This window comes from Lissotriton vulgaris, chromosome 9 (genome assembly GCF_964263255.1).
Source record: "Lissotriton vulgaris chromosome 9, aLisVul1.2, whole genome shotgun sequence".
Classification (NCBI taxonomy): Eukaryota; Metazoa; Chordata; class Amphibia; order Caudata; family Salamandridae; genus Lissotriton; species Lissotriton vulgaris.
In genome coordinates this window covers 579,594,959-579,605,163 of record NC_141697.1, presented here as the reverse complement: position 1 = coordinate 579,605,163, position 10,205 = coordinate 579,594,959, and the positions used below count along the sequence as shown (strand labels likewise).

The 10,205-nt window shown below is 40.6% G+C and overlaps 1 long non-coding RNA gene across 1 annotated transcript; it reads right to left on the bottom strand.

Moving 5' to 3' along the window:
* Positions 1-913: 913 nt before the first annotated feature.
* LOC147691866 (uncharacterized) lies at positions 914-2,468 on the bottom strand. Its single transcript, XR_015299794.1, has 3 exons — positions 2,368-2,468; positions 1,890-1,964; positions 914-1,039 (listed from the first exon to the last, which is right to left on the bottom strand). It is a non-coding gene; the product is annotated as an uncharacterized LOC147691866 (long non-coding RNA).
* Between the last annotated feature and the right edge of the window lie 7,737 nt (positions 2,469-10,205).

The window sequence follows — 10,205 nt, the reverse complement described above, 5'->3', positions numbered from 1 at the left end:
TGTGTGATTCAGGGATTTATGTGGGTGGGCAATATTTAAAAACAGACTTTGAAACATGGCGTGTGGCCCTGTCTTTCAAGTCTTTTAATTTCTTGCACTGTATGTGCGTCCCTATTTCCTAAGAGTGCTTTCTTTGCCCAGATTTGTTTCACCAGTTTTGCTTTTCATGTAACATATGAGTCTTGTGCAGCGCGCACTACAATCTGAGTTGCCTATAGGGCCCAGATTCACAAAGGTTTAGCATCGGGTTAGTGTTACTTTTGTAAGGCTAACCCGACGCTAAACCCGTTTGGGGATTAACAAACCAACACTAATTGGTGTTAGCGAGGTTTGTATGGGAAAGTAAATATAAGAGAGAGTACCCCACTATCCCAGGGAACAGGGTACAGTGACAACTTAGTCAAAGAGAAATCCCTGGGTGTACATTAAGCTGAATCTATTAAGGGCACTAAGTGTGTTATGACCACTCATGCAGACATTCCTTATAAAGGTACAGAGGAAAGATAATTAAACAAAATGAGATCTTTAGATAAGGAGTTCCACACTAAAAGTAAACGTTTACACTCTTTTTATTAAAAATTAAATTTCTTATCGCACGAACATGGGTTAAAAAAACCAAAGTACAATTCTTTGGATCAATACAATAAAATATTAAACAACAGTTAAAAACAATTCATAGTACATAGAAAACATAATATCACATTCATGGGAATAACAAAATAAAGGAGAAAAAATTCAATCAGTACAGTTTTACAGAAAAAAGACAGTTGGATTGTTATCACACACCCCCTAAACTTGCTGCCCTAATATTTTTTGCCACTGATCCTATAGATCCTCAGGTCTTTACATTAATGGTGTTGGTACAGTAGACAGTATCTATAATTTATGGATATCGGCTACCTTCTTGACCTTTATAGGATTATAGCCAGAAAAAGCGTCGACGCGTTTCGGTGTTATTGCACTTGATGTTGTAACACCTTCATCAGAACTTGCCGTCTCTTTGGGGTCACCGGCTTCTACATATATATTTAAGTAATTTCTGTATGGATACATAGAAAGAAAACAATGTCACTATTCTGTGGGCGTATTCTTCTATCGTACTATGCATTATCTAATTGGCTACACCCCCACTTGCTCCATTACTGTTACAAAACCTATCCTTTCACAGTCAAAAAAAGAACGTCTTCTGTATAAGTTACCTAGATAATACAGAGTACGCATTTTTATTCTAGTTTGGTGGAAGTTCTTACAAATTGGTTACACAACTTTGATATTATCAAAAACCTTTTTGCGCCTTTCTGTCTCTGTTACATAGATAATACAAAGTACGCATTTTTTGTGTGTTGTGAGAGTTCTTACAACATGGATTCACATTTTTGATATTTGCAATAACCTTTAGGCGCATTTACAACCCTCCGCTTCTTTTAATGTGGAACCTATTTGGAGTACATTCACTCTCACATGTTACATTCATTCGTTCTTCTGGCATCTACCATTGAAAAGGATTGAGGAAATCCCCTTACCCTTTAAATGTATGTAGGTTTCCCTGGGGTATCCTGTCCTCGGGGAAACTTCTAGGAGCAGTTTCAGTCGTTCGCTATGGCTTGTGCCTATAGGGTAACAATTTGGGTTATAATATTGGTGCGTTTTTAGACCTCCTGTTAATATGCATCCCAACTATGGTGATGTCTTTTAGTTACCTTAAGATCTGTAAACCGGCTCAAGATATGAGGGTCCTTCCTTTGTATGGGCAGACTATGTTTCTCCCTCTCTTCTTGAAAATTATAAATGCACACAGCGGGAAAACTCTGTATGTGCAAGGGTTATAATTAGTCAGAGTTTCATATAGGAGGGAAAAGAATATACTGTACATCTCCCCTATATCTTACCTTTGAGTAGATAAAACGCTCTCATGAACGGGCATATATTGCTGTCATTACTTCGACTTTTGAACCGGATGTGTTCTGTGGATAAGATAGGGTTGTTAAATGTTGTGCTATTTTATAGGAAATCTTATCTTTCTGCATTTCATTTTTAATTAGCCTCTTTCTTTTTTGATATCTATGGGGAGTTTTTATAGTGCAGAATAGTGGCTCTTTTCTATGAAGTGGCCATATTGACTATTCCTTATAACGGAGTTTGTTTTGTAAATTCCCCCGTTTTAGGCGGGGTTTTTAAGGTGGGTACAATGCTTCCATGTTTTCTCGCTCTTTTTCCCATTGCGGACCTCCTCACTATAGAGGAAACGCCCATTTGTCAGTGTCAATATCTGCATATTCCAATTTACCATCTGGACCTGGGGCGATAATCTCAGCCCTCCCGTTACCCTTTCCCTTCGTAGTTTAATACTCCCGCTATTCCGCGTACCTGTCGATCTGGAGTCTTGAGCTTTTGCCTCGTTCGTCTCCTTTACCGGCAAAGAGCTCTCTGACTCCTGTTTTTATAACGCGCTGATTCCCTGTAATCCATTGCAGTTGTGGATCGCGCATGCTCCGTGGTGTTTGTTTGGGTAGCGAAAGTCGGCGCCATCTTAGAAAGGGTTATTATTGTTTTTATGTTGGTGGAACATAACATGGTATATCTTAGAAAGGGTTATTATTGTTTTTATGTTGGTGGAACATAACATGGTTTATCTTTACATACCATGGTATTTTATTTTCTATTTTTTCCGTTTCTTATCATGTAGGAACAACCGTTTACATATAATCAAGTATTGTATTAGTCGCAGTTGCGCTTGGGCATACGAAAATCGACGCCATCTTAGAATGGACTGTTAATCAACTAGTCTTAATGGGGCATGTCCTAATTCATATTCATATAATATATAATTTCGTTTTATTTGTTTGCTAGTTATTCTCTTTGAAAAAATTGAGTTCAAGGATAGTCAGATTATTTTTATAATGGTTCTAATTTTTTGGTATATTCCTCGGTTTCTTTATTTTTATTTTATTTGAAGGGTTCCTGGCTACTTATTTTCTTGTGACACACCTCCATATTCTAGTATGTTTATGGCCCTAATTCACATTGTCATATTATGAACATGGTCCTCTATTTTATAGTCCCTATATGGCTATAGTATTATATTTTAGAAATTGAAGGATTCAGGGGTTGGTATTTCAGTTTGATGTAACCTCTTCCTAAATTAGGGTCTCCCATTCTTCCCTAGAATTCAGGCCTTGCTTGATGGTATCAAATTTAATCATGAACCATTGCTCCTGTTGTTTTCTTCTTTTGGAGCTGTCGCCTAATCTAATTTGCTCTTTGATTCTTTCCAGAATTACCCATCTAATATCTTGTACTCTGTGTCCTTGTTCCTTCCAATGATGGACTAGTGGCGCATTTTCCTTACTGTTTTTGATGGCCGACTTATGCTCTCCTATTCTCAGCCTGAGTTCCCTACCTGTTTCTCCTATATACCCCTGGTTGCACGGACATAGGATTAGGTATACCACATTTTTCGTTCTACAGTTATTCAATGTGGTGATTTTCTGCGTGGCTCCGTTCAATTCTATTTCTTTGGTTACTAAACAGAGTTCACAAATGCAGCAGTTGCCACACTTGTAATTTCCCACTGCTTTTGTTCCTTCCATAGTTCTTTGTACTTCAATTTTGTCATCTCTGTATGTATGCACTAGGCTACATCTGAGATTTTTGTTTTTTCTGTATGCATACATAGGACGTTCTAAGGTATTATCTGTTCCTTCATTCAGGATTTTCCAATTATGGTTTATTATATTTTTTACTTGGTTTGCCACTACTGAGTACTGGCTTACCATAACAAGTTTCTCATTGGTTTGTTTCTTATCCTTTTTAGTTAAAAGACAGTCTCTGTCATAAAATCTTGCCCTCTTTAGGGAATGATCTATTAGTTTTTTTGGATAGCCCCTGTCTTTGAATTTTGACTTCATCTCCTCTGCATGGTGGTAGAAGTCCTCAATATTTGTACAGTTTCTCCTTAACCGCAGAAACTCCCCGAAGGGTATTGAATCTTTCTGGCTCTTAGGATGGTAGCTATTGTAATGCAATACCGTGTTACGGTCTGATTCTTTTTTGTAAAGTTCCACTTTCAGATGTTTATCTTCACTTTTTATACTTATGTCTAGGCAATTCACTTTAGTTCTGTTGTACTCTGCCGTAAACTTAAGATTAGGGTCCCCTAGATTCAACCAAATAAGAAAATCTTCTAGGAGATTGACTGGACCTGACCATATAAAAAAGATGTCATCTATGAAACGTGTCCAGTTCCGAATATTTTCATAATATGGACTGACTTCATTGTATATGAGACGAACGAGGCAAAAGCTCAAGACTCCAGATCGACAGGTAAGCGGAATAGCGGGAGTATTAAACTACGAAGGGAAAGGGTAACGGGAGGGCTGAGATTATCGCCTCAGGTCCAGATGGTAAATTGGAATATGCAGATATTGACACTGACAAATGGGCGTTTCCTCTATAGTGAGGAGGTCCACAATGGGAAAAAGAGCGAGGAAACATGGAGGCATTGTACCCACCTTAAAAACCCCCGCCTAAAACGGGGGAATTTACAAAACAAACTCCGTTATAAGGAATAGGTAATATGGCCACTTCATAGAAAAGAGCCACTATTCTGCACTATAAAAACTCCCCATAGATATCAAAAAAGAAAGGGGCTAATTAAAAATGAAATGCAGAAAGATAAGATTTCCTATAAAATAGCACAACATTTAACAACCCTATCTTATCCACAGAACACATCCGGTTCAAAAGTCGAAGTAATGACAGCAATATATGCCCGTTCATGAGAGTGTTTTATCTACTCAAAGGTAAGATATAGGGGAGATGTACAGTATATTCTTTTTCCTCCTATATGAAACTCTGACTAATTATAACCCTTGCACATACAGAGTTTTCCCGCTGTGTGCATTTATAATTTTCAAGAAGAGAGGGAGAAACATAGTCTCCCCATACAAAGGAAGGACCCTCATATCTTGAGCCGGTTTACAGATCTTAAGGTAACTAAAAGACATCACCATAGTTGGGATGCATATTAACAGGAGATCTAAAAACGCACCAATAATATAAACCCCAATTGTTACCCTATAGGCACAAGCCATAGCGAACGACTGAAACTGCTCCTAGAAGTTTCCCCGAGGACAGGATACCCCAGGGAAACCTACATACATTTAAAGGGTAAGGGGATTTCCTCAATCCTTTTCAATGGTAGATGCCAGAAGAACGAATGAATGTAACATGTGAGAGTGAATGTACTCCAAATAGGTTCCACATTAAAAGAAGCGGAGGGTTGTAAATGCGCCTAAAGGTTATTGCAAATATCAAAAATGTGAATCCATGTTGTAAGAACTCTCACAACACACAAAAAATGCGTACTTTGTATTATCTATGTAACAGAGACAGAAAGGCGCAAAAAGGTTTTTGATAATATCAAAGTTGTGTAACCAATTTGTAAGAACTTCCACCAAACTAGAATAAAAATGCGTACTCTGTATTATCTAGGTAACTTATACAGAAGACGTTCTTTTTTTGACTGTGAAAGGATAGGTTTTGTCACAGTAATGGAGCAAGTGGGGGTGTAGCCAATTAGATAATGCATAGTACGATAGAAGAATACGCCCACAGAATAGTGACATTGTTTTCTTTCTATGTATCCATACAGAAATTACTTAAATATATATGTAGAAGCCGGTGACCCCAAAGAGACGGCAAGTTCTGATGAAGGTGTTACAACATCAAGTGCAATAACACCGAAACGCGTCGACGCTTTTTCTGGCTAGAATCCTATAAAGGTCAAGGAGGTAGCGGATATCCATAAATTATAGATACTGTCTACTGTACCAACACCATTAACGTAAAGACCTGAGGATCTATAGGATCAGTGGCAAAAAATATTAGGGCCACAAGTTTAGGGTGTGTGTGATAACAATCCAAATGTCTTTTTTCTGTAAAACTATACTGATTTAATTTTTTCTCCTTTATTTTGTTATTCCCATGAATGTGATATTATGTTTTCTATGTACTATGAATTGTTTTTAACTGTTGTTTAATATTTTATTGTATTGATCCAAAGAATTGTACTTTGGTTTTTTTAACCCATGTTCGTGCGATAAGAAATTTCATTTTTAATAAAAAGAGTGTAAACGTTTACTTTTAGTGTGGAACTCCTTATCTAAAGATCTCATTTTGTTTAATTATCTTTCCTCTGTACCTTTATAAGGAATGTCTGCATGAGTGGTCATAACACACTTAGTGCCCTTAATAGATTCAGCTTAATGTACACCCAGGGATTTCTCTTTGACTAAGTTGTATGGGAAAGTAACACAAAGCAGAGCGAAACGCTGCTTTGCATTACTTTGCATCAAGGGAGCATAACATGGGTGGTACATGGGCGTTCCCATACAACCATCCGTGCTTTTTGACACTAAACCCTGTCTATTAACAGTAGTAGACAGGGTTTAGCGAGAATTTTTTTTTACTTCACTGTAAAGCACGCGTTAAAAAGAGAAATATTTAAATTTCTCCTTTATTTTTTGACTTTGCATGTGTGCTGCACTGTGCAGCACACATACAAAGTAGGAAAACCTTTGAAGTGTGTCTAGGCAAAGTAGTTTGCCCAGGAAGGGTAGCCTTCCTATACATAACCTGTGCTACACTCAGGCACGCACCCTAGTGCTAAGGCGTTAAGGTGTGTGCTTGGCACATAGCAGCTGAAATCAGTGCCGGGGCTAGGGAGAGGGGAGGAGAGAGCCATATCTCTGTGAATCTGGTGCACTCTTGCTCTCTCTCTGTCCCGCAACACAGCGCAGCATTTTGGGGGGCTGAGCTGCGTTCCGTCACAGCTTTCAGGATCTGGGCCTAGGTGTCAGGGTCAGTTCAGGAAGTGGGTAGGTGTTCATGAAGCTGGGACTGAGAATTCTGGTACCTGAAGGCAGTGCAAGTTGCTGACAGCGCGAGTCACTGTGCCATAAAGAGGATCTTCTTAATACCTCCTCATCCAATCCTCAGCCTCTATGCAAGTGCAGAAAGTGATCATCACATTTGTGTCAATTAAAATGATGGTGGTTTGGGAAAGCGTGAGAAGGAATTACACAGCTTTCGAAATATGGAAAGCGCCATTGGAAAAAGTTTCTTTGAGGGAGACCCACCATCCTTGTGGGAAACGTTCTTGCTGGTTTCGCTTGTTCGCTGCGATCCAAGCGTTGACATTCTCTGTATAGGCAGTGGGTGGTACTGGTGGGAAGATGTGGGCGGTAGCCTCCTAAGAAAAAGTTTGAGCGCCTACACATTTTTTAAAAGTAATTGAACGTTGACATATACCCAAATAGGGAGATTGACAGTAGGTGGCAGCTAATTAAGGTCCAGGAGCACATGCCCTTTTACCTCTAACCCTGGTGTGGGGCCGGCCTACGAGCTCTTCCATGTAATCTGGGGCATATTTACAAGCCCCTAACGCCACCACAACCTCACTTTTAGTGACGATGTGATGGCGATAGAAGCTTTGCCTTAACTACAAGGCAGTGTTAAGCAACTTAACGTGGCTTAACGCTGCCTTGTATATAAGACCCCCTTTCACGCTACACTGAGCGTGGAAGGGGCGGGCAATGGGTTTTGTACTGGGCGTTCCAGCGCAACACCCACTGACGTTGCCCTCTATTTACAAGAGCAGCGTAAATAGGAGGCAGCGCCAAAATTAAGACCAGGGAAAACCTGGTCTTAAACAGGCAAAATGAGGAGTAATGCTTTATTTCTTCTCGTTTTTGCTGTTTCTGTGTGTGCTACGCAGCACACATAGAAACAGCAAAACGCCAATGATTGTTCATGTGCAGGAAGGTCCTCCTTCCTGCACATAAACAATAATATTTTGAAATAAAATCTGTTTTGCAACTTCTATGTGTGCTGTATTATTCAGCACACATAGAAGTTATAAAACAGCATGTAAAGATTGTTTATGAACATGAAAGTCAAACAATCCTTAAAAAAAACTGTTTTGCAACTTTTATGTGCGCTGTATTAATCAGCACACATATATGGTACAACACAGCATGTAAAGATTGTTTATGTACAGGAAGGGGGACCTTCCTGCACATAAACAATTTTCCCCTCAACACATGCACCCTTGCACTATGGTGCAAGGATACCTGTGTTGGTGCGAGGCAGCTTAATTTAGCAACAGCACTAGGGTAAACGCAGGGGTGCACCTCATTATTGTGAATGCGGCGCATCCCTGCGTTTTCAGAATGTAGCAGCGTGGCATTAGCAATGTTTGCTTAACGCAATGCTTCTCCATTCTGTTGTAAATATGCCCCTCTGTTTGATGAGGTCCTACTCTTGACTCTGCATCCGCAGCATGGTTCCAACATGTCCTTTAGCAGGGAGACCCTCTGCTTTATGAATGTGTCCTATGACCCACATAATTTGCATGTTATACTAACACTTAGTTCCCCAAAGGGTTGTCTTTGTCCATTTGAGAATGTTATGTATGTCATGCCACCAGTGACTTGGCCAGCAAAGGTGTTGCCCCTGTTGCCCCAGTGGTTTGGTGGCCAGCAAGCCACTCCTATTATTTTCAAAATCAATAGCTCAATATATAGATCTGACTAGAAAATGCTAAAATGTACCCCAAGTGCTGGGAGATAACTCCCTGCGCTTTAAGGGCATTCGTTTTAGATTATCTAAGACAAGCCCTTCAGTGGTCTACCTTCGCAGAAAGCGCTGAAGGGTCTGCATGCTGCCATGTCATGACGAACAGGCCGGCTCTTTGATGTTTTTTTTAACAAAGTGACTCCTGCCAAGTGTGCAGGAGAAAGTTTAGCAAACAAAACCCTTCTGACCCACTGGCATGGGTTAAGTACAGAGGATTTGGGCAGTGAGAGCCACCACTACAGGTGCCATGCAGTAACACTGGAGACGCGGGAACCTCAGTAGTCAATCCTGTATATACCCATCAACATCCACCTTCGATCTGCCATCCATGTAGATTTAATCACATATCAGCACTGGTCAGAGACATTTTAAGGGATGGGCAAAGTGGGCTTTGGCCCAGGGCCCCACCCTTTCTTGGATCCCCATGATAGAGCCAGCTCTGTTCTGCAGAAAATCGTTCTCTGATTACCTTGAAAAATTCTTAAACAGACTGTTTTAAATACTGTTTGCCTTTCATTTATTGTTACTGTGGGTGATGTGCGAGAGTCTATTACAGACATTTTGCAGAGTAATATTTTGTTTGTTTCATGCAACATTCATAAAAAGTTTCTTTTAGATCAAAACGGGACCTCAAATATGAGAAATGGGAGGGGGTCACAAAGAGTATTTGTAGTAACATTAGTAAGCTGTGTTGCAATATTGAAAACACACTTCACTATTCCCCAATATTAGATGTAAACAAATTTAGAATTTAGATGAGTGTGCCTGTGCACTCTCAGTGACCTGGCCAGAAAGGGCATGAAAGAGCTGAAATTGGATCGTAAATTCGAAGCTTTCTGAACAGGGCCTCCCAAAATTAACCCCGGAGATTTGCCTTCTCCGCGTACTGTGGAGAATGCGGAGAAGGCAAACCTCTGCACACTCTGCAGCGGAGCGGAAGTGGCCAGCCCCTGCCTCCACCCCCCCCTATTAACAAGTAATTAAACATTAATTCAAAATAAATGTAAAACCACTTACATTTACTGCGGCGTCCCGGGCTGCCCTCCTCCTCCTCCTCCTCTTCCTCGCCGCCTCGCTAATCCTTGAAAAAAATTTGCATGCGCGCGCCCGCACATTTCTCGCAAGAAATGCAGGGGCGCGCACGCATGCACAGTTTTTTCAAGGATTACCGATACTTGTTAATAGGGGTGGTAGAGGCGGGTGGCATATCGGAGCAGAGCGGAGTTCTAAGGAGTTTGTTTGCAACTCCGTGGACCTCTGTGTAGCCCCGCTACGCACACTAGGCCCAGGGTTACCCAAAATATGTTTGACCCAGGCCCCTAAAATCCTTAAGATGACACTGGCAGTGAAATGTGTAGAAATAATACAGAGGGGGAGATGTGCCTCAGGACTCATCCCATCACTGTGGTGTTGATAAATCTGAACTGATCAAATTGGTGCGTGCACTCAGCTGAAAGGCACTCTGGTGGTGTGCTCCCCTGTCCCTTCTAATACTTTCAGGGAAATCAAAAGTACCCGCACCTCCTGTATCTCTCACTGGCAAAGACTCTATGGGGCTCATGTAGGAA